Source organism: Dendrobates tinctorius, unplaced genomic scaffold (genome assembly GCF_039654945.1).
Source record: "Dendrobates tinctorius isolate UK_male_01 unplaced genomic scaffold, ASM3965494v1 ptg000073l, whole genome shotgun sequence".
Lineage (NCBI taxonomy): Eukaryota > Metazoa > Chordata > Amphibia > Anura > Dendrobatidae > Dendrobates > Dendrobates tinctorius.
Genome location: NW_027361741.1, coordinates 9447943 through 9473474, shown reverse-complemented (window position 1 = coordinate 9473474; position 25532 = coordinate 9447943). Strand labels below are relative to the sequence as shown.

At 42.2% G+C, this 25532-nt stretch overlaps 1 protein-coding gene across 1 annotated transcript in view; it reads right to left on the bottom strand.

The window, feature by feature from the left end:
- FAM222A (family with sequence similarity 222 member A) overlaps window positions 1–23819 on the bottom strand; it is a 119339-nt gene extending 95520 nt beyond the window's left edge. Inside the window, exon 1 of the mRNA XM_073582628.1 lies at window positions 23011–23819. The gene's annotated coding sequence lies outside the window, so the exon portion shown is untranslated. The remainder of the gene's footprint in view (window positions 1–23010) is intronic.
- Window positions 23820–25532: the final 1713 nt, after the last annotated feature.

Genomic DNA, 25532 nt, shown 5'->3' with positions numbered 1-25532 from the left:
AAAAAAAATTTTGGTTCCAAAATTGTGCTGATGTAAAGTAAACATGTGGGAAATGTTAGTCATCAAGTTTTTTGTGTGCCTTATCTCTGTGATTTAAGGGCATAAAAATTCAAAGTTGGAAAATTGCGAAGTTTTCAAAATTTTCGCCAAATTTCCGTTTTTCTCACAAATAAACGCAAGTTATTTGAATGAAATTTTACCACTAACATGAAGTACAATATGTCACGAGAAAACAATGTCAGAATCACCGGGATCCATGGAAGCGTTCGAGAGTTATGACCTCATAAAGGTACAGTGGTCAGAATTGTAAAAATTGGCCCGGTCATGAACGTGCAAACCACCCTTGGGGGTGAAGGGGTTAAAGAAGGGGTTTTTCCTCAGAATATATACTCTGTATATGGACATGGGTAAACTGCTTTGAGCGGAACAACAATTATCAATTTTACCAATTGAAAAATATAAAATTGAATTGACAATTTTTAATGTATGCAACATTTTTGCAAACATTTTATGACTTTGAGATTTTATGCTTCCCCAATACTTTCAAACAGTAAGAGTATGAGTACAGTGTATTTTAGATACCAGGTTCCAGCATAGTTTTTGACGCAGAAGAAACTTCAGGAAAATGCTGTATTTTTTCCAAAGCCTCTTCTTTGACGTCTTTAGCATTTTCCCCCCTTCTCATAAACATAGTGGTGGCTTCCAAGTGGAATCCACCAGAAGAATAAGGGCCCCGTCACACAGCAAGATCGCTAGTGAGATAGCTGAATTTGTGACGCATCAGCGATCTTTCCAGCGATCTCGCTGTGTGTGACATCCATCAGCGACCGACCCCCCCCAGCCAGGTATCGCTGATCGTGCTCGATCGTCCTGGGCCATTTTTTGATCGTTGGGTCTCCCGCTGGCCAGCACGCATGGCTGCGTGTGGCAGCGGGAGACCAACGATCAGCGACGCTGCACGCTAGTATCTAGGGTAAACAGCGGGTATCTAAGATCCGCGCGTCTTATGTAAATTCTTGCGTACGCAAAACGTACGACGTACGCTCGTCGTTGCATACGCTTGCGTTTCCATAGCAAGCGTATGCGTGTTTTTTTTTTTTTTTTTTTTTTTTTTTTTTACACACGTCATCCGCATGCGGATGACTGCGGATATTTGATGCTGCAAAAAACGCAACAAGATGCATTCGGCGCACCCCACAGCATACTGTAAAAAGCCACAACCGTACGCAAACAAAGGCATGTCCCTGCATACCCCATGTTAAAGATAGCTACGCAGGACATATGTGCATCAAACGCACCAGACTAAACTGCAAATGTGAAACCGGCCTTACAAAAAAACGGGGAAAATGCACAGCAAGTCGTTTGGATGTTGCTATGCCTATGTTGCTTCTTTTTTGGCGTCTTTATAGTGCTTTTTCAGCGTCTTTTTTTTAGGTGGATCCTGCTCTACCTAAAAAAGAAGGACCATTGGCACAGCAACATCCAAACGACTTGCTGTGCCTATGTTCCTTCTTTTTGGCGTCATTATAGCACTTTTTCAGGTGGTTACAAGCAGAATCCGCCTAAAAAAAGACGTTGTGTGCACATACCCCAAAGAGCTCAGTGTGCAGACGTTCCAGAATTTAAACCAATACTGGAGTAAAGTATGGCCAGCTCATATCTGATGTAGTTCTCACTTTCTGGCACATAGATAGGCAAAGATGAGCCAAATTTATTAGGTACCGTCACATTTAGCGATGAACCAGCGATCCCGACAACGATACGACCCGGTCAGGATCGCTGGTGCATCGCTAAGTGGTCGCTAGTGAGCTGTCACACAGGCAGATCTCACCAGCGACATAGCAGCGGTCGTTACTTACCTGTCAGACGCGGCAATGAAGACGTCCTCCCGCCCGCGTCCACGGCCCAGGACGTTCTCACGCGATCAGCGATAGCCAGCGGGGGAGCCGGGCGGAGGCAAGTATCACACATAGCGATATCGCTGCTGCGTCACAAAATCGGTGACGCTTTAGCGATATCGCTAGCGATCTCGCTTAATGTGACGGGCCCTATTGAGAGGCGCGCCTTACTCCAGCACAACCGATTATAAGACTTTAGTAGTTACCGTCGATTTTATATTATGTTGTATAGCCTTTCTTCACTTGCCACAACACTTCTATCTGCCCCACTGTGCCTCTCCACAAGGGCTGTCATTTTTCTGTTCACATGTACATGAAATCATTGAGGCCTTGTCTTGAGAGAGGGGTGATCCAGAGGAAATTCTGGAGAGCACATGCTTTTTATTGCAGCCGTGTAAACAAACTCTCAATGAAAAAAAGTTAATGACCTGTATCTGACAAGGGCCTGCTGGGAATGTTTTAGAGCAGTGAGGATACTTTCACTAAGCAGAGAATCTCTTGTATTACAACCACACTGGGCTTCTAACAAAAGGCCCGGCATGGAGCACCTACAGGAAATAATGGATTCCTGAGAATTGTTTTAATCAAAATAAGTTGAAAGTCTTAGTAGACAGGAAAGCAGAATTCTCAACGTGCCAGACGTCGCAGGTGACACTTTCCTTATTGATCAGTTATGTCCCAAATGATACCGCACTTATAGAAACACTTAAAATTTAGTCATTTCAGTATTAGTAGGATTTGATTTAGACAGGAGAGTCCTTGATAAAGCTATATTTTAATGAAAAATTATTTTGCTGCACCAAGCTGAAACAAACGATAAATCGTACTTTAAGTGGAGTCAATTTCACATTTACCAAATGTGGACATTAATGCTATAATCTTAAAAAGGTTATCCACTACTAGGACAACCCCTTCTCAACTCCCCATGTCTGGCCCCGTGAAAACTAAAAACCCTCCCATGCTGGCGCTGTTCCAGTGGTGTCGGCACTCCCGTTCCCGGTGCTCACGTGAGGCTGTTATGTGACTTGTGCCCTGCGCCCAATCAGCGCTGGAGTCACTGTCCTCGCCAACGGATGTATAAGTAATCAAGGGGCAGTGGGAGCTGCGACTGGACGCCCACTCTCTCTTGATTACTTATACGTCTGATGACGGGGACAGCGACGCCTGCGCTGATTGGGCACAGGACTCAGGTGGCATAACAGCACGCGAGTGCCAACACCTCTGGAACAGAAGGGGAGACATAATGATAGGGAATCTAGATTGTCCCAATGGGGACATTGATTATAATGTCTGTAAAGCGCTGTGGAATTAATGGTGCTATATAAGTGAGTAAAATAAGTAAATATAGGTGTTTTTATTTTCACGTGGCCAAACATGGGGAATGAGACAGGGTTGTTCTAGTAGTCGACAAACCCTTTAAATAGAAAAATGTAAATAAAAAAGGGCAAATTTTCGGCAAGCGCTGCCATTTTACCAAAACCAAATTATACACATTGTTAGGATTATATGCTGCATACGATTTACATACTTGAAGTCACGACTCACGAGTTGATTACATTCTCTTCCTGCTACACTAAATCTTCAGTGCTTGCTGAAAATTTGGCCTGGTCTGCAAAACCATTTAAAGCAAACAAATAATAAACGGTCAATGATATATGTCTGAAGATAGCAACAGTGGAATCTATAATCTTGTACTACCACAGATTATTACAAGGACTAGGCTGTAGGACATAATGCACTCCAGAGAACCAAAATCCTTTGGATTTCCCTTATATTTCCATTACTGACATATGGTAATCCATTTGGCCTTTTGCTTAGAAAGTTACCGTAAGTAAAAAAAGGGATAGTGGAAACTCAAGTTTTAAAGCTTGGCAAACATTTGAGTTTTACATTAGAAGCTCACTTTTGTGAAGATTCTTCACTCAAATTAGTTGGTCCATGAACAACATTTATGTCCTATTCACTGGATAGGTGATCAATGTGTAATCCCATAGGTCTCACTATTGGGTCTCTCAGCGATTACAAAAAGGATGGGGGGGGGGGTTCGTTTTAATCAAGTGGTGGTCACACGCGTACTATTGTTCTATTGCACGTCTATGGGACTGATAGGGATAATTGAAGACAGAACTCGGGTTTCCATCAGTCCCATAGACAATGAATGAAGCAGTAGTACGTACAAAGGACCACCGCATTGGTCCATTTAAACATTGTTAAGAAGACTGCCATTCTCAAACAGAAGGACCCTGAGGTACCCACAGAGATCCTATGGACAGTGATAAATGTAGTCTGTGATCCAACCAATATAAGGAGATTAATCTTGTGATGCTATAAGTAGAAATTCTTAGTTTCAAATCGTAAAAATTACTACAGTAGTCAGTGACACCCAGCTGTAAACACTAAAGTGCTCTTGGATCATTAATGGTCATGTACAGTAAATACGCAGTTCGAAATCAGAGGAAAGGGCTTACCTAAATGTTTCTGCTACTATGGAAAGTATTAAGACCGTATATCCTTGAAACTGGATGTCATGTGAATTTAGAGGAAAAAACCTAATGCACAGAATACCTTGCCACTAGTCACTCACTTGTACTAATTTCAAGAGTCAGTGAGCAGTACAATGGTTAATCTATTAGGCTGCCCTCTACAAAATTAAATTATATTCACCAAGCCAAGTAGGATAAAACTGATTAACTATGGATTGCTATCACTTAGCAACCTAGAAAAAACTGCAACAGTGCACCCCCTCCTTGTGAAACAGCTTGATCCTCACTATACAGGTACGCTCACATCTGCGTATATGAAGCAGCATTCTCAGTCAGAAAAGTGGAGTGTCAGGCGAGTGCCATGCCTTTTTGTCACCTAGCATTCATATATCATGCAATTGCTTTGCGAGTGTGAAATTTTTCCTCACCTAACATTTGCATGACATGCGTAAGCAATCTATATACAAAATGTTTTAAACATCAGCTTTAACACAAGGTAATTCTATATGTCATTTCAATTTTGTTTTGTTAGAAAACTTATATACAGATATAAATATAGAGAAATGTCAGCGAGATACATAATCACTGCTTTGCGTGTGTAGTTTTCTGTACTTTTTAGCAACTAAGGCCGGTTTCACATTAGCGCTTTTTAAGCGCACGCACGGCCGGGGGTAGCTCCGCCCCCGAGCCGGCTCTCTGCCCGGCGTGCCCGCCCCTTGCTTGTAGCGCCGCCTACTAGCGGACAGCGGCGCCTGCGATCGGCGCACCCCATCTTTAGCATAGGGTGCGCAGATCGTGCGCTAGTTGCGCTTTGACCTGCGCTGCGCACTTTTGACGGTGCGCCCCAAAATCAAACTTTTCGGATTTTGGCGCGCACGGCGCACCGTCAAAAGTGCGCAGCGCAGGTCAAAGCGCAACTAGCGAACGGCCTGCGCACGATCTGCGCACCCTATGCTAAAGATAGGGTGCGCCGATCGCAGGCGCCGCTGTCCGCTAGTAGGCGGCGCTACAAGCAAGGGGCGGGCACGCCGGGCAGAGAGCCGGCTCGGGGGCGGAGCTACCCCCGGCCGTGCGTGCGCTTAAAAAGCGCTAATGTGAAACCGGCCTTAATGAAAAAAAAAAAAAAATGGCGTGGCTCCCCCTTATTTTTATTAACCAGCTGAGAGAAAGCAGACAGCTGAGAGGCGGTCTTAATAGTCTGGGAACGGGGCATTAAACATGGAGTTTTTCAGGCTATTAATATCAGATCACAGCTGTCTACTTAGCCTTTACTAGTGATTTAAAAGGGGAAACCCCTTCCAAAAAATACTCTGGGGTCCCCACTAATTTTAATTACCAGGAAAGGCTAAGCAGACAGCTGCGGGCTGATATTTATAGGCTAGGAAGGGGCCATGGATATTAGGGTGGTTTCACATTAGCGCTTTTTAAGCGCACGCACGGCCGGGGGTAGCTCCGCCCCCGAGCCGGCTCTCTGCCCGGCGTGCCCGCCCCTTGCTTGTAGCGCCGCCTCCTAGCGCACAGCGGCGCCTGCGATCGGCGCACCCCATCTTTAGCATAGGGTGCGCAGACCGTGCGCTAGTTGCGCTTTGACCTGCGCTGCGCACTTTTGACTGTGCGCGCCAAAATCCGAAAAGTTTGATTTTGGCGCGCACCGTCAAAAGTGCGCAGCGCAGGTCAAAGCGCAACTAGCGCACGGCCTGCGCACGATCTGCGCACCCTATGCTAAAGATAGGGTGCGCCGATCGCAGGCGCCGCTGTGCGCTAGGAGGCGGCGCTACAAGCAAGGGGCGGGCACGCCGGGCAGAGAGCCGGCTCGGGGGCGGAGCTACCCCCGACCGTGCGTGCGCTTAAAAAGCGCTAATGTGAAACCACCCTTAGTCCTCTCCAACACTATACTTCAGCCATCCCAAAATGCGCATCTATTAGATGCGTCAATTCTGGAGTTTAGCTTCGGCTTTGTAAAGATATTTATTCAGGATGGGAGGGCCCAGTAAAAATCTTGCGCTGGGACCCATCAGACTTCAGTTACGCCGCTGCAAGAAGAGAATAGTAAATAAAAAAGTACAGACGAACTTTCCTTTCATGAAGCAATATTCACTTAAAAGGGACTTCCCAGACATTATACTATTTGCAATAAAGTTTAAAATATATTGGTTCTCTAAGAGCTTACAATCAAATTATTTTAACCTAGGTTCAGAGAGATTAAAAGATTTGCTTTAAGGTCATGTAGCTACTGAGTAACTGAAATCCAGCCACTTCAAAGACAGTAAAATCACATTGCCTTAATGAAAGCTCTTTACACAGTTTACTAAAGGTTAAATGTATCAAAGGGTAAGACACTAAAAACAGCAGCTGAATAGGGGGATAATAGATCACTTCACAATTCATCCCAATATAAATATTTCTTTAGCTGGCAAACAGTCAAAATGGCAGAGAGCATTAAATCTAAACAGCGAGGCTACATTCCCAAGATAAGCTTTTGGGGAGTTTTTTTATGCTGCATATTGTAGGCTAGGCCACATGCAAGTGCATAAAACATAGCTTTACAGTTTGTCACCAGGACAAAAGTGGATAGTTTTCACCCTTGTTTTGCTCTCCAAAGTATTCAATTGTTGAAACAAAGAAATTTGCCATACGGTTCCGGACATATTGATCTTTTTATTTGGTGCTAATTTTTATATTCTTTACCTAGGGGGCATGGCTCATAGGATAATGGGGGACAAGCCCCAGAGGATCCTGTGAAACACACCACCTTGGAAAACACCATAAAAATTTGCAGTAAATAAAAAGCCCATGTCTCCAGAACAGTATAGCAGATTTAAAAAGCAAACTGGCCACTTTGACCTAATCCACCTTAAAAACATTAGACCTTTTTTGCTCATTCGTCGGGTGATTTCCAGCCCCTTTGGAGCGTTCCTCTTTCTATACTATTAGCCAGTCTAAATGGGTTTTAAACATTACAAAATCCAGTGGATTATTGAGGCCTGATGTGACAATAACAGGTTGGTGACCTGTGATTGCAACTTACCAGGAAAGAAGTCACAAGTCAAAGAGAAGTTATAGCCATCAGTAAGCGGTTTTAATAAACCTGGTGTCACATGGTTCCGAAAGGATTCCACACATCTTAGAACGATCATGTTTTCCCTGATAGAGCTGCTGACTGTCAGAGCATACTAGCTAAATGCTAGGAATTCAATGTAATAGAGCTTTATGACCGACCACAAGAAAGTCCTGTAAGGTAGGTTCACACGAGCGTATGAAAAAAAAAAAAAAAAAATCGTTCAGAGTCTACGCAGAAAACGTGGACAATTTTTCTCTCATTTGTGTTCCATATACAATCCATTTTTACAGCACCTATTAAATCATTTACAGGACCATATACACTGTCCCGTGTTCCAAAATTGCAATGTAGCTGTAAAACTGGATTCTATACTACGGCTCCGTATGGCATCCAATTTTTTTTTTCCCACACCACAGAACTGAATGTGTGAGCTAATCCAATTTACAGAAAAAAAATTAGTGCAAAGACGATTTACTTTGCAATTTTTCTCTGCATCATGTGCATTAAAGTTAAAAAAAAAAAAATAAAAAGTATCCAGCAATGAACACTTCATGGTAATAATTATAATATACAATATCACAATCTGTAAAAATAATAAAATGATAAATCTTGCAGTTCTAACACTGGCCACTGGGGCTTTTTTAAACTCCTAACTTTGTTATTCCTGAAAACAAACCTGTACATTAGCAGCAATAGACTGACTCAGACCGTATGCTTTGTATTGACTACCTCCAATAAAACTTATGGACACCTGGACTCGATTTCAGGGATGCTCACTATGCACCCATATATTACACAGTCTATGCCCCCCTTTATTACACATCCTGTGCCCCCCCATGCATGTGTCCATCACATCGGCTCCCTTACCGATAATCAGTGCAGTGCTCTCCTTTTCCTGGTCCTTCACTGACATTTTCTTCTCTCAAAGAAACCACCAAAGTTTCCCGCACCCACTAGCTCATCCCACCTGCCTCTGGTCACATGACTGTGACATCATGTCAGGTCCATCAGGTCCACTAGCGCTCCGGGGTGGAGCCACACTCTCTGGCCCTGTCACTGGTGGGGGGGTTTTTTTACCTCGCAGTGGCACCAGCAGAGGACAATGATGGAAGCCTTTTTAGTGCATGCCCACTTCGGGGGTGTGGGGGAAATTCACGGATGGTGTTTTTTTTCTGCAGGCTGAGTCCGAGGCTCCGTCAGCGAATGACGGCACATCGCAAATGCGCGCCGCTTTACAGCATGCATGTCGATGCGCCCGACAAACGGGCACAATGGCGGTATTAACGGCTGGCTGTAATGCAGTGTGACCCTGGCCTTATCACTGTCCCCGATGGGGCTCACAATCTAAATTCCATATCAGTATGGAATATGATATGGAGTGTGGGAGGAAACCGGAGTACCCAGAGGAAACCCACGCAAACACGGCGGGGAGAAAACATACAAACTCCTTGCAGATGTTGTCCTTGGTGGGATTCATACCCAGGACTCCAGCGCTGCAGGACTAACCACTGAGCCACCCTGCTGCCCAATCATCTAAACAACCTTGTGCAAAAGTCATCGTGAAAAGAGTGCAAGTTGATCAGTTGCGATATACAATTGGAATGGTAGATCCTGTGTTATCAGCTGTGTATAAAGGTCATTAGCATCATATCTTATGATAATGAGACTTCTGAAAACTCTTCCTGAAAGGAGAGGAAGTATGTCTCTAAAATAGTGGTGAGTGTGAAACACACATTTATTTAAATACATGATATGGGAAAAAAAACAAAAAAAAAATGTTTAAAATACAAAAAAATCTAACAGAAAAAAAAACGTATTTAAACCATAGGTCGTTTTCAGATAATACATTCTCTATGGTAATCCAGCAGTCCGAAACACGGATTAGGGACGGATTGATACATTACAAATAGTAAAAATACCATGTCATGTTATTACTTATAATAAAAAAGCTGTGCAATATATCACACTGACTAATTAAAAGGGGTTTATATTACAATTGATAAGGAGTCGGACACTTCGAGTTTTTATTAATGTGTCATTGCCCTCCATTGTTTGTCCTGGCGTCTTAGCTTTTAGCAAATGGGTTAAAGTTAGCCTTGTATGTGGCTGCCAGATTCACATAAAGAAAACCAGTCACTGTTGCATGCACCCGATGACAGAAGGAAGGAATTATGTATCCGTAAGACAGAGGGCTGACATTGCTGTCAGGTTATACACCGAACCAGAGGGAACACTCCAGTTGTTCTGGAACTGAAATCTCAGGTTTTAAGAATAACAGAAGAGTTAAGGTGAGGATGTGCTTAGAAAATGCTATCAGCAAAATCTGTCTTCATAAGAAGTGTTGTACAGGCACTAGATGCCAGGGGGCCAGGAGGGCTTCATTTCATATAGAAGGGATCAGGTGGGCTGCATTTCATATAGAATGGGTCAGGTGGGCTGCATTTCATATAGAATGGGTCAGGTGGGCTGCATTTCATATACAGGGGGTTAGGTGGGCACCATTTCACATTGAAGGGATCAGGTGGGCTGCATTTCATATAGAGGGGGTCAGGTGGGCTGCATTTCATATAGAGGGGGTCAGGTGGGATGCAATTCATATAGAATGGGTCAGGTCGGCAGCATTTCGGTTCCCTGAAAAATGCCCACAGGAAAATTGCCCACACGGAAAACTGCCAATTGCAGCATCATAAAGTTTAAGATCTATGATTTTTGAGGTGCAAGGTGAGGATGTTCACATGATATGTGATCAACTTGTGATTTACAGTTGATCTAGTGCAAAACTGCAGAGATGAAGCTATGTGTTTGTAGCAGTCTGTCATTATCAGCAATAGATAGATTCTGCTCTCATCTCTTACGGATTCTGCCTTACTCCTCCCACCAGCCCAAAACAGCAGCACATGCAGAACCAGGAGCAGTGTGATCCAGAGGAGCCATCACAAAAGTATCACTGCATTATCTGTGGAGTTACATGGGACTGCAGGTCACATCTAATACATCATCATCTCAGTAGGAGCCCACCAAAAGCAGGGAGCTGCTGGCAGAGATAGTTGTTCCTGGAAGCCCAGAAGGCACAGCAGAAAGGTGAAATTCTGCCACTTGTACCACCTTGTTGTACTTGCTGAGAATGTATGTTTTTGCAGTGGTGTAACTGGAGTCTGACGGGCCCCAGTGCCAAATTTGGACCTGCCCCCACACACGCTGGTCAGATGTATGGGCCCCTGTAGTGTTCTACATTCTACAAAGACTTATGAATTGCCCCCTTCATTATGTAGTAAAATGTCCCCCATCCTGGTATATATGCCCATCATCCTGGTGAATATGTCCACATCCTGGTATATATGGTCCCCATCCTGGTATGTATGGTCCACATGGTCTCCATCCTGGTATATATGTCCCCATCCTGGTTTACATGGTCCCCAATCCTACTGTATGTGTCCCTGTTCTGCCCCTAATGCATAATTAAAAACAAAAACATTCTACTCACCTTTCCTCTGCTCCCACGTTGCCCAGTGTCTTTTGTATCCACCGCTCAGCCCGGCAGCTGACATTGGAGTGTGCGCCAATGTCATGCTCCGCTCCCTGTGGCTGCACCTCCGACGTCGGCTCATGTGTCGCAGTGCAGCATTATCACAGTGCAGGGACCAGACGGGTCTCTGCAACACCATGCATGTCATCTGGATCTGAGTCTTCAGTGAGGGCGGAGATCCAGCAGAAGCAGGCATCTGTACTCCCATGCCTGCTCGTGGTCTTCATCGCTGCGACCACAGTCGTTGCACCTCTGTTTTTTTTTTTTCTGTTGGTAAACCAATAGTCTTACCAATATGTGTTCCCCTCACCCTGTGTTGTCTCAGTGGTGTTCTACCCGTGGGGATCGAGTGTGGGCATTCAGTGGGATGAGCCCTGGTTTTGCGGGCTCTCGAAAGACAGCCAGGTCAGCAGACAAGAGCACCCACTGACCCATGTGTCTCCATAGTGATGTCACTGACCAACACAGGAGCCAGAAGTGCCAGAGCAGCGCCGCTCTCCCATTGATTTCAGTGGCAGTGAATCTGGCGCTTGCACTTCCTTCCCTGTCCACTTATGACTACCAAGAGAATAAGAGTGAACAGATCCTACGTAGTTATGTATCATACACGTATACTGCAGGTGTAGGCAGGCATAGGATGAAAGAAAATGCAGAATGGATGTGAATAATGGTCTCTAGGCCCATACACACCACACTGAGCGTGGACTGACAGCTCGTAAGAACAGAATCTGTACTCTGGGACTAGGTACGAGTGAACCGAACCTATAGAACCCGGAGAAGTAATCTGGGCCCAGAGACCTGTGGTGAAATCCATTCTGTGTTTTCTTTGCTGCCTGTGCTGTGCTGTATTGTATTTCAGTGGAGCCCATGGAAGTCACCGGGCTTTCCTTGTTGACATTATCTCACATGTTCCTTCCAGCGCTTCCCTCCCATTGTTTCAAATTGGCAATCCTGTCATTCCTTTTGGTACAACCCCAGTGAACAATGGCGTTCCTGCTGTGCCAGCCAATTGTGTTTTGGTTAGTTAAAACATGTACTTTAATAGATCTATCCCCATATTTTTTAACTTCTTTTCAATAAAAGTGTATTTAGAGTTCATCTAAAGTATTCTAGCCAGAGGATCAACAAAGTTATGATTTACTTGGGGTTTGAATATCTTACATTTCATACTATCAACGCAGTGGTGACTTGGAGATGCCGACTGCATCGCTCTTCAAAGTGCCATTCAATTCTCAAAACAAAAGATGATGACGTAGTTCAAGAACCCACAGATCATTATCATGACTCCTGCCCTCAAAAAGCAGAAGCAAATGTGCTTCTGTCCTGCAGAGCATCTCACCTATACCTGTATACTATCCCCCGTCCTGCAGAGCATTTAACCTGTAATTCTATACTATTCTCTGTCCTGCAGAGCATCTAACGTATACTTGCATACTATCCCCCTGTCCTGCAGAGAATTTAACCTATAGATCTATGCTATTCTCTGTCCTGCAGAGCATCTCACCTATAACTCGCTACTGTTTTCCTGTGGGTATTCATGCCTGTGGGCAGTTTTCTGTGGGCATTTTTCACATATCATGTGAACATCCTCACCTTGCACCTCAAATATCAAAGATCCGAAACTTTGTGATGATGCAATTGGCAATTTTCTGTGTGGGCAATTTTCCTGTGGGCATTTTTCCGGTCAGCAGCATTTCATATAGAAGGGATCAGGTGGGCTGCATTTCATATAGAAGGGTGTAGGGTGGGCATGAGACACCTACATTTGGATAAAGATGCCATATATTCATGGAAAGATGTATCAGTAAGAAGGCTTCTGGTGAATCGCCGCACTCATAAACCGGTCTTAATTTACATAACTATCCAAGAGTACCATTAAACACAAGGTCATAATCTTTTACATGCTCTTCCCATCAATGACTCGCAGAGGACAATTTGCAGGAAAATCTTTAGCACAAAGGCTAATTTATGCATATTTTTCTTGCAATATGAGCAATTAGCAACAGACAACTACCAAAATTGGAATAGATGTTTTCACCTTCGCTACTATTATACAGAAGACAAAGAATCCCCTTCATATATTTGATTGTGTTGGTAATACAATAGAGTAGTAATAGTTTGAAAGCCTATTACAAGTAGAATTATTGTTAAATGCAAAATGTAAAACAATTCAAGCATCTGAAGACACAATATAATTTATTCCTTGACAACAGGGTCAGACATTTAATTTTATGAAGCCCAATCTTTTGTTTCCATTGGAGATAAGCGGTGCCAGTAGTGTCTGGCAGCCACATGCATGCAAGGTCAAGATGATAGGGCTTATTTATGGGGAGGATGGCTGTTGTCTGGATGATCTTGTGTGTATGTCTGCAATATTTTCCATGACTCCTTTCATACCTACTGAATAAGAGGGTCGCAGTGATCCCGTTTGATGGGAGTCTCTTATAGGAAGCTATAATGTAAGTCGTCAGGTCTCGCGCACACGATCCCTTTAATAAAGGGCTGCAGGCTTACACTTGATATAAATAAAATTAAAGATCTAGTTCCCTATTCAGTTAAAGCACTGGCTGTACACTTTACTCACACTGCTACCAGGAGAAGGGTCTGCTTCAATTCTGGTAAGTACATAAAAAGGCTAATGGCTAATACATACATCAAGAAATAAATATGATAGATGTGCGATGTGAATATAATAGATGCTACGTCAAAGACTGTTGCATTTTCCTCGAAAAAGGAAATCAGTTGCAACACTCTTACAAATATAATGATCTCAATTGACAATTTGCATACATATTGCTCATTTTAGCCCTTTTGTTCTTTACATATTCCACAAATTCACCATTAAAGGGAATATGTCAGTTGATTTATGCTGCCCTCACCATGGGCAGCATGAATCAGAATCTAGGTGCGCTTCAAGTGTCGCTTCAAAGACCACATACTTTAGGAAACCAGCTTGGGACTGTGTGTTTTAGGGTACCGTCACATTTAGCGATGCACCAGCGATCCGAAGCAACGACCCGGTCAGGATCGCTGGTGCATCGCTAAATGGTTGCTAGTGAGCTGCCAAACAGGCAGATCTCACCAGCGATGCAGCAGCAGTCGATACTTACCTGTCAGACACGGTGATGAAGACGTCCTCCCGCCCGCGTCCACGCGTCGGCGCCAACAGGAAGCGGCCGATGAGAAACGGCCCAGGACGTTCTCGTGCAATCAGCAATAGCCAGCGGGGGAGCCGGTCGGAGGTAAGTAGGAGAACAGGAGAAGTGCCAGAAGACTGGAGAAGAGCAAATGTTGTTCCTATCTTCAAAAAAGGGGAAGAAGGTGGACCCAGGCAACTATAGGCCGGTGAGTCTGACTTCTATACCAGGAAAGATCTTTGAACAAATTATTAAACAACATGTATGTCAATACCTGGATAAGAATGAAGTGATTATACAGAGTCAGCATGGGTTTGTAACTAATAAGTCATGTCAGACTAATTTAATTTCCTTCTATGAAGGTATTACTGATTGGGTGGATCAAGGAAATGCTGTAGATATAGTATATCTTGACTTCAGCAAAGCATTTGACAAAGTCTCTCATACAATCCTTATTGAAAAAATGACTAAGTATGGAATGGACAAGGCAACTGTTAGGTGGATTCATAACTGGCTTAGTGATCGGACCCAAAGAGTGGTCGTAAATGGCTGCACATCCAGTTGGAAGAATGTCTCAAGTGGGGTACCAAAGGGCTCTGTCCTGGGCCCTGTATTGTTCAACATCTTTATCAACGATTTAGATGAAGGAATTGAGGGTAAACTGATTAAATTTGCTGATGACACAAAGCTAGGAGGGATAGCTAATACTAGAGAAGAGAGAGAGAGGATTCAAAAAGATTTAAATAAACTGGAGAAGTGGGCAGCAACTAACAGAATGGTTTTTAACAGGGAGAAATGCAAAGTACTACATCTGGGCAATAAAAATGAAAAAAGCATATATAGAATGGGAGGAATAGGGCTAAGTGACAGCACATGTGAAAAAGACTTGGGTATACTAATAGATCACAGACTGAATATGAGTCAACAGTGTGATGCAGCAGCAAAAAAGGCAAATGCAATTCTAGGATGTATTAACAGAAGCATACAGTCTAGATCACGTGAAGTCATTATTTCCCTCTACTCCTCTTTGGTCAGACCTCATCTGGAATATTGTGTCCAGTTTTGGGCACCACATTTTAAAAAAAGACATCAACAAACTGGAGCAAGTTCAGAAAAGAGCGACCAGAATGGTGACCGGTCTGCAAACCCTGTCTTATGAGGAAAGGTTGCAGGATTTGGGAATGTTTAGTTTGCAAAAGAGAAGACTGAGAGGAGACTTAATAGCTGTGTACAAATATCTAAAGGGCTGTCACATTGTAGAAGGATCAACTTTATTCTCATTTGCACAAGGAAAGACTAGAAGCAATGGGATGAAACTGAATGGGAGGAGACACAGATTAGATATTAGAAAAAACTTTTTCACAGTTAGAGTGATCAATGAGTGGAACAGGCTGACACGAGAAGTAGTGAGTTCTCCTTCATTGGAAGTCTTCAAACAGAGGCTGGACAGACATCTGACTGGGATGATTTAGCGAATCCTGCTTTGAGCAGGGGGTTGGACCAGATGGCCCAGGAGGTCCCTTCCAACTCTACGATTCTATGATTCTATGTATCACACATAGCGATATCGCTAGCAATATGGCTGCTGCGTCACAAAATCGGTGACGCTTAAGCGATATCGCTAGTGGTCTCGCTTAGTGAGACGGGGCCTTTAGGCCACGTTCAGTAGTTGGTCAGTATTTTACATCAGTATCTGTAAGCCAAAACCAGGAATGGCACAGACAAATCAAAAGTATAAGAGAAACACGTCACCACTTCTGTATTTATCACCAGCCCCTGGTTTGAGTTCACAAATACGGATGTGAAATACTGACCAAATGCTGAACGTGTGAACGTGGCCTTAGAGCAGTGTTTTGTGGCCATGCAACTGTTTTCCGTATGTTGACCCGAATGTAATCCGCTTTAAATGCGATTTTCTCGCATCTAAGCATCCGTGTGACATCCGTATGACGAGACGACAAGTTAAACACAAACGAAAGAATATATAACAAAATGTAATATAATATGCACACACATATGCATACATACACACGTCATGGAGACAAAAATATATATATTTATATTTCATAGAGTTCTACATAGCATAATAGCCGGTAAATCAATTGCCGGCTCCTGTAAAATCATTACAAAACCAGACATGAAATGACACATGGTTTACATATATAAAACTAAATGAAATGGTTTACTGTATGTCTTTGACTAATAATTAGATTAGGGTAGGTGTTAACAGGTTAATTCGTTGAGAAAAAAAAATTGCGTGGGCTCCCGCTGTATTTTCACCGCCAGAGAGGGCAAGCCAGTGAGTGAGGGCAGATATTAATAGCCTAGAGAGGGACCATTGTCTTTGGGCCCCCCAGCTAAAAAAGATCTGCCCCCAGCCACCCTAGAAAAGGCGCATCTATAAGCCTCTTCATTCCCATTGCCTTTAGCGGTGGCTCAAGGGTTAAATAAGAGGGATTAATGTCACCTTGCTATTGAAAGCTATTTGTTCATTCATGCTGCCCATTGTTCAGGCAGAATAAATCAGACAGGTTCCCATTAATCTGCACAGTCTACCCAAATTATGATCATTCTAATTTTATACATTGCGTAAAGGACCCATATAAATCTCTTTGCCTCTGATAGACTTCACAAAGAAAAAAAAAGAAAAAAAAAAAAAAAAGGAAAAAACTACCTTCCAGACTGTTTTCACTATGTAAACAATGTAATAGGTCATCAGAGCTGAAATACCTAAAGTACCTGCCTGTGGCAATCATTTCCACAACATCAAACTGATGAGCTAGAGGTCAACCATGTTAATGGAAAACAAAAGAATTAAACTGCAAATATTAGATTATTTTAGTCCTGATCTACAAATCTCATTCCTCTGTTTCCTATAGGACTGCTTCCTCATTACTTGGTGGTCTCCATACATTTATGTAGGTTTATATCTCGTTTTTCTATTACATTCCTGTATCACAGACTATTAACTAGGACCGCATGGCAGACTAGCCTCTGGATTACGGAACTCCTCAGACCAATACATACCGTTCCTGATCTTACAATTTTTTTATATCATTTTCTTATACAAGTTTCTAGAATATAAGATACTGATCAAAATGATTACTGTATAAAATCTTTTGTAAGGGGGTAAGCTATAGTGTCCTTCATGCTCACCCTTCCCTCTGATGGCTTCCAGTTCTGTTTACAGATGTGTTTTATGATTACTGCCTGCGGTACTGCTACATATATAATTATGTATTACCGCTCATTGCTAATGGTATTGGTACTTGAATGTGTTACCATTATGTAGAAAATGGTATAGATTGCCTTGTGTTCCTGTATTATAATATTGCTTACATATTAGGTGTTCTTTGTACAGTATATGTACAGTTAGGGAGAGTTAGTGCATCCTTCTGGGGACATTAGAGAAGGGCACTTTTAGTACATAGTTCATATAGACTGGGTAGTTGTAATTATGTTGCGGGCCACTAGATGGGGCATACTAGAGGGACTTGATAGGAGGTTCTTAGAGGGTTAGTTATAGGAGGGCTTCCAGGTAGTAAGAGGGAAGCTTGTAGAAAGTTAAGTCAGACGGGGTCAGGACGCCCAAATGTCCACATAGGCTATAGGCCTGGACAGCTTAGCAGTCACGTAACGTTAAGTCGTTATTGCCCACGTTACCCACGGCCACTGCAGCTCCTAGCAGTGGGTCAAAACAGGAAAAGGAAGATGTGGCGTCTTACCGCCTGGGCCAATGCTTTTAGGGCAGAAGTTGGCTGAAAAAAGGAGATGAAAGGAGTTGGAGCTTCGACGAGATCGGCACAGGATGTTTCACTGGGGGTCACCAAACGTAGTGATTGATGAATTCATGTCTGGGGCAAAACAGGCTGAAGGAAATGTCATTATAGTGAGGTCAGGCCAGGTAGGAACTGGGAAGCAGTCTAGTACGGTCCGGTTTGGGCGTCAACTGCACAGAAGCGACAACAAGCAAGGGAAAGATCAGGAAGCAAGCAAATGTTATGATGTACGAACTGTGGATGTAACATGCGAAATCATAAGTAAAAAAAAGTGTTAAAGTTGTCTCAGACTGTCTCCATTGATGGGGGGTCGCCTAGAAGAGGAACCGTTACGGCCTGGGAAGTTCCCGGGTGAAGATGGATCTGGAGACGCAGGTATGCCGAGGAGCATAGTATTGTTTCATGTAGGGGAAGGACAGGACACAACTGCCACCGGAATACAGGTCACGACCACAGTCCTGTCCCTCCCTTACACTTTTACACACAAGTTAACGCGGCTGATGCAAAGATCCCATTCTGCATTATTCTCCACTATAACATATTATACCTTTCCCATATCATTGTTCATAAAACACCCTATGAGGGACACAATCAATAATTAAGGCAAAACAAGCTTTAGATTTGTAATGTTGTACCCCTGAAGCAAGTGTGAAAAAGGCCACTATATTAACTTTATACCGTCTGTATTTTTTTTTTTTATATATATACACATTTCTTATATAGATGTCTAATCTAATTTTTCGTAACTCCAAGCACATTGAAAATGACATTTGCATTTATTCAGTTGCTTTATATTATCAATTAAGTACCTGTCCAAAAATAATTTCCCGTTGGGGGTCACACCTGTGAGTGCAATGTGAGAAACTCAAGTGAGTCTCTCGCATCAATACCTGGCACTGCAGCTGTAAGTTCGGACCGGAGTGTTCAGCTGCATAGAAATACATGTAGCCGGCCGCACACTCTGGTCACGAGTGACAGCGGCAGTGGCGGATATTGATGCGCGAGTTTCTCACGTTGCACTTGAAAGTGTGACCCCGGCCTACCTCTCACTAAATATACACATTAACCTATTGAAAGCTGATCCAACTAAAGGTGTGAATGCGGTCTCCGGAATTTTCCTTGAAGGCAGATATCAGTAGAAAAAAAAAAAAAAAAAAAAATGATCAGGCTTTACATTTTCAATATGCCTAATCCTTTTGTTCTTAAAGTGAACCCATCACCATGTCTAAAGACGGCAGCTTTTGGCATTTAGTCTAGCAGCTCTCATGAGTATTCCATTTTTTTTCTTATATTTTGCATAGTACTAAAGATATGGTCCTTGTTACATAGTTAAGACCGTAAAAATTATCAGTAAGAGGGCGTGGTCATAGGGTAATACTGCAGAGCCGCCTAAAGACACGCCTCCAGAATTCTCTGGAGTCACGCCCTCTAGTTAAAATAAAAAAAAAAAAAAACTAGAACTAAATAAGAAAGTTCCATATCTTTGCAACCATTTGGCAGATTTAAAAGATACAAAAACTCAGAGGAAAACAAATGAGCACAAAAACTGGCCCCATTTTACCTGGTGATAGGTCCTCTCTGAGGAGAGATAAGCACCATTACAGGCTTATTCCCTTCGTCTCATGGAGAACACTGTGCTCACTTGGCTGAGTTGGGGTCAGTTTTGTATTGAGTGGGTCATGGGAAACATGACCCTCCCTTACGATTGGCTGGAAGCTATTCAGTATGTATATTCAGCCTAACGCCATTTTCATAGCAAACGAATGGCCCAATCAGTAGATTTTGTTTTTAAGTTTGGGTAAAAACTGCAGCACTAGGTAAAAAAAATAGCAACCGTGGGGATTCGGGTGCTTAGCAGGTTAAATTTAGGGTCAACCTTCAAGCCAGTCATATACTCAGCTTATGCTTTATAAAACACTCAATTTGTAAACTATAGGATCACTAAACAGCAATTTAAGTCTATGAAGGATGGTAATGCCATCGTTGGAGATGTTGCTAAGTATATACACGTACAGTTAACGATCCTACACATTAACACTTAAGACAAACGGCGTTTCCTGGACAAATACTATATGCACAATATAAATCCCCTATACCCGGTTACCTTTAGACCATTTACCCTCTCCCAGGATTTTCCGCCTCCACTTGTTTGTGAATGGTTACTAGGCCATATGCCATTAAGCCCTTTCATTTCCTCTCTCTGCCTTGTTATCTGTTTGGAGGTTGAAAGGCAGAACAGAGTTTTATTGTGTCTACCTCCATAAGCAAAACAAGGGCAGACAAAAGAAGGAATGACCCATCTGCAGGCTCATCAAGATGCCTACTAATCTGACTGTTCCCATTAAATCTCCAGCTAAGCAAACTAAACCCATCATGGTAGCTATTAGCAGAAGAAGGAACGCAGGACTATTATAAACGGCGTACATATGTCACTTCTAAAGAATGTGGACACCTAAATACAGAGTTTATAAGGCAAATAAAGCATTAATAGACACCTCTGGCAACAATGTATATATAAATATTCCTGTTCTGGAGAACGTCAGCCTTATAAAAGTATATAGCACACAGGGATTCTCTGCTAGCAGAATTCAATTTTAGGATGAGATATTTCCCGTTTCCACCCTAGCACAATGTATCAGCAGGGAAACGCAACGCTCCAGTCAACATCCAGATAATCAATTCACTTATATGGAAAGATTCGGCCATTAAAACTTATTGACCTTCAGATTAAACACACCTAAAGCATTATTTGAACCCCAAACGGAAAATAGGGACATGGACTACAAACTATAGCTTCTCACTGTTGATCATGGCTGGAGAATGAAAGGCAAAGTGACTCCATTCACAGTAAGGGTCTCAGTGAGCTACACCTCATGTAACCTCTGCCTCTCCCTAAGGGTGAAAAGTTCCTTTTTTTTTCTTTTTTTTTTTTTAACAGAAATAAAAGTGATTTTGAATAAGAATACATGCCATATAAGACTATATAACCTTATCTCCATTATAATTAGCTAAAAATATCAATATAGTCATAGCCTTGCTGTCAGTAACATTTCTGTAACCCGACCTGTCAAAATGCCATAATTTACAATTTCCACTAATAACACGTTAAACCGAAAAAAAAAAAAGTGCATTCTTGGATTTTTGCCGCAGCTGGAGAATGACATTACTTACACACAATTCTTCTCGCACTCCATTTGCCCATTTCCTTTGATGTGCAAGGACTACCTGGAGACTATTCAGACCAAGGTCAAGGCCACCACAGACATAAATCCTTTCCATTCCGTTTTATAGTGTCACAGGTTTCTAAAGAATATTCTCACCCATAAACTAACTGCCCAGCCTCCTGGCAGGAAACTGCAGTCCTTTATTTTACTACTCAACAGGTGGGAAGGGCATCAAAGTTCACAGTCCATCACTTTATCCAATCACTGCACCCATGTTCAGAATGAGGACCCATGGCCATCCACCAGGGTTGAGCAATGGTGTGTCATGGATACACCTGACATAACACAGATGGAGTGAGACTGGTGACCTAAAATTTAATTTTATGGGTGTAAATGACTTCAAAGTTATTATTTTACTCCGCTTACTATAAAGGAAACTGAAAAACAGGACAAAATATATTGACATTATCTAAATCAAACTAATTAATCCTTTTCACTAGTGGACAAAATCTAAGAAAAAAAAACAAAAACAAAAAAACACACACCTTTATTTCCCCGAAATAACAAGGAACGTGTAAATAAGCCAAGTATTTGCTGATGAAAAGGGTAAAAAAAAAAAAAAAAAGAATGAAAATAAGACATTTTAAAGCTTAAATGCAAAATACTAAAGTAAAATAGAAAAATATTCAGAATTGAGAGTCCTCAGTAGTTGATACCTTTTAATGGCTAACTGAAAAGATGGTAACACAAGCTTTCGAGACTACTCAGGTCTCTTCATCAGGCATAGACTAATACAAAAGTAAAGTAAAATAGTAATTTATGATTATGTCCGAAACGGGATTATTTATACCGGTGCAAGAATAACACCAAGTGATTACCATCAGCACTGACACAAAATCAACTAGAGGAAGAAAAACACAACATGGAAATTCTGTTTTATACACAACTGTGTGATAAAATCAGCACAAGGGTCATATATTCAGAAAGTGCTTAAATTGACATCTATTCTGTCCTTGACCCTCAAGGAACAGGGTAAAACACTAGCTGATGCCCATTACTTCTGAACTGAACGCCTCTTATTCCCATCATATTTATCCGACTTGTTTGATCCTAGATTTATAGATATAGTATGGGCACAGGAGAACAATTCAAAGGCCGTCATCGTCATATACTAAGAGCAATTGTCATTTAAGGCTAGACATCCCTCCTCGCCCATGCACAAAGATACTGCCTGAATGTGTCTTGTGAGATGGAAACTGAGTCAGCTCAACTTTCCAGAAGGAGGACATTAAATGGCTTCGAGCCACCACTGAGAAGTTGACAAGCGTACAATGATATACAACACCATCTCCTTTGCTTGCAAATATTTACATTTTGTTCTATAGAATGAGAGTTCAGCAAAGATTACAGCAAATCCCTAGCAATAAATCCTATGGGACAAAAGGCCTTAATGACCTACCCCCTTTCTTGCCACAGAGTGCTATTCAGCCCCAGTATGAAGGATCCAGGTTTTTAAAGATAATATATAGTGCGAAAAGTCTAGGAAATCATCATTATATATATATATATATTATATACACACACACACATTCACATATCACTCTCTTATACACACACATATATACATATATATATGTGTTTAGTGTAAATATTACAACTATGAAGTGCTGGAATAAAGTGCCCTGGCATCAGCAGGTTCTCACCTATCACAGTGTTAAAATATTCCCAGGATCAGAACAACTATATAATAAAAACCAAATCTAAATACAGTTAATCCAAAGGGTTGAGAAGAAAAAGTGAAGCTGTTTCCAATAATTCTACACAGATGGATAACGATTAAGATAAAGTAACTAGTTGCAACCAGCATCCATAAGAAGCAGCTAGCTGGGAGGAAGATCCACCATCTGCTCTAGTTCCAATATTCTAAATTGTGAACTATTTCTCAGACCGGAAAATATTTACCATAAATCTCCTTTTTTTCCTGCTTTACCGCCTTTGATCCAAGAAAACAAATAAATAAAGTCTTTGTAGGACTCTTAAAACTCCATCCCAGCCATGAGGTGTTCCGAAATATCCCTGTAATCTCCCAGTTGTGTCTTCAGGAAGCATCAATTGTCTGGGGCGTGATGCAGGGTTTCTGCGCGGACTCTTCGCCCCATTAATCCAAGTGTCCGCTACACCACGAAGAAGGATCCTGGCTGTTCCGGACAGAGGCGGCTCAGCAGCACAATGATCCGGAGCAGCCTCCTGGCTTATTAATCGGGATTTTTTCTCCTCAGCAGTGAAAATTCAATTTCTCCTCCAGCCTCGGGGCCGCGTTCTCAGATCACGGTGACAGCAAAAAATCAGGGAAACAATACAAAAAGGAGGAATTTAAATATGAACAGAGAAGGAAGGGAAATGTCTTTGTTTTCAGGATTCTTGTAAACTCCAGGCTGAGGACAGAAGTGATCGGCGGAGGAGATCGGGAGCCGCCGCAGATCAGAAATAACACCGGAGAAGTGCGGGATGTGCCGCGACCCCGGGCTGGAGGCTGCAGACGATGCAGCAGCCACTAATCCTCTCCTGGGTGCTCCATCCCCTCTTGGATGTCTGGCAGCCGCTTATATCCTGCTGGGTGGTGGCAGGTTCCCCACCGAGCACAGAGGGGGCTGCGGAGGTCCAGAGCCGATCGTGCAGAAAATGATGGATGAGCCGGAGGAATCTGCGCCCATGCAGCGGCGGCGGCTCAGCCACACCGTCCTCTCTGCTGCTCTGCACGTCGGGAACTGACAGGGAAGCAGAACGATGCTGCTGTCTCCGCGCGAATGGCCACGCCCTCGCCACGCCTACACGGAAGTAGTGGCCAATAGGCGAAGAATACAGGCAGTGGGCGGGTCCGCGGTGGGCGGAGAAGTGGGAAGCGATTCAGCACTGGGAACTCTCAGTCTTGTTTGATGCTGCTGTAAGTACTGTACAACAAATACTGTATAATATGTACGGTGTATACCCAGTGTACACATATATACGGTATATACCCAGTGTACACATATATACGGTATATACCCAGTGTACACATATATACGGTATATACTGTACAACAAATACTGTATAATATGTACGGTGTATACCCAGTGTACACATATATACGGTATATACCCAGTGTACACATATATACGGTATATACCCAGTGTACACATATATACGGTATATACTGTACAACAAATACTGTATATGTACGGTGTATACCCAGTGTACACATATATACGGTATATACCCAGTGTACACATATATACGGTATATACCCAGTGTACACATATATACGGTATATACCCAGTGTACACATATATACGGTATATACTGTACAACAAATACTGTATATGTACGGTGTATACCCAGTGTACACATATATACGGTATATACCCAGTGTACACATATATACGGTATATACCCAGTGTACACATATATACGGTATATACCCAGTGTACACATATATACGGTATATACCCAGTGTACACATATATACGGTATATACTGTACAACAAATACTGTATAATATGTACGGTGTATACCCAGTGTACACATATATACGGTATATACCCAGTGTACACATATATACGGTATATACCCAGTGTACACATATATACGGTGTATACCCAGTGTACACATATATACGGTATATACCCAGTGTACACATATATACGGTATATACCCAGTGTACACATATATACGGTATATACCCAGTGTACACATATATACGGTATATACTGTACAACAAATACTGTATAATATGTACGGTGTATACCCAGTGTACACATATATACGGTATATACCCAGTGTACACATATATACGGTATATACCCAGTGTACACATATATACGGTATATACCCAGTGTACACATATATACGGTATATACCCAGTGTACACATATATACGGTATATACCCAGTGTACACATATATACGGTATATACTGTACAACAAATACTGTATATGTACGGTGTATACCCAGTGTACACATATATACGGTATATACCCAGTGTACACATATATACGGTATATACCCAGTGTACACATATATACGGTATATACCCAGTGTACACATATATACGGTATATACCCAGTGTACACATATATACGGTATATACCCAGTGTACACATATATACGGTATATACTGTACAACAAATACTGTATAATATGTACGGTGTATACCCAGTGTACACATATATACGGTATATACCCAGTGTACACATATATACGGTATATACCCAGTGTACACATATATACGGTGTATACCCAGTGTACACATATATACGGTATATACCCAGTGTACACATATATACGGTATATACCCAGTGTACACATATATACGGTATATACCCAGTGTACACATATATACGGTATATACTGTACAACAAATACTGTATAATATGTACGGTGTATACCCAGTGTACACATATATACGGTATATACCCAGTGTACACATATATACGGTATATACCCAG